At 32.6% G+C, this 519-nt stretch overlaps 1 protein-coding gene across 1 annotated transcript in view; it reads left to right on the forward strand.

Moving 5' to 3' along the window:
* Positions 1 to 519, forward strand: part of LOC107552879 (1-phosphatidylinositol 4,5-bisphosphate phosphodiesterase beta-2-like) — a 41212-nt gene that overhangs the window by 1893 nt on the left and 38800 nt on the right. The gene's annotated exons all lie outside the window — the stretch shown is intronic.

Here is a 519-nt window from a genome sequence, read left to right on the forward strand (position 1 = left end):
TGTTTGTGAGTGTGTGTGTGAGTGTGTGTGTGTGTGTGTGTGTGTGTGTGTGTGTGTGTGTGTGCGTGCGTGCGTGCGTGTGTGAATATTGATTTGTGCTGATGAAGGTTTGCAGTGTGTCAGATCTCAGATCTCTTTCAGCTTCTTCTGTGGGCAGAGAAACATTCTGGGCTGCTGGATATAAACATGCACAGATCTGACAGCATATTGTGTGATTAATGTACATTCAAACGCATCGAGCTCATAATCATCAACTTTGTTTTTATCAATGTTATGTGGATATAAAGATTCAGTTCACTTGGGTTTATATGATCACTTCTTTATCTTAAACAAAAAGCATATTTGGGGGTCAATACACATCCAGGCCCAAAATCTAATTTGATTGTATGTATTACTAAAATAATACTAGAGCACTAAAATTAAGTAAAGCAAATTTATTTAATATTCAAAAATACAAAATTGTTAATATATATATACATATATATATATATATATATATATATATATATATATATATGT

The sequence above is a fragment of the Sinocyclocheilus grahami genome, unplaced genomic scaffold (assembly GCF_001515645.1).
Source record: "Sinocyclocheilus grahami isolate Dianchi unplaced genomic scaffold, SAMN03320097.WGS_v1.1 scaffold460.1, whole genome shotgun sequence".
Taxonomy (NCBI): Eukaryota; Metazoa; Chordata; class Actinopteri; order Cypriniformes; family Cyprinidae; genus Sinocyclocheilus; species Sinocyclocheilus grahami.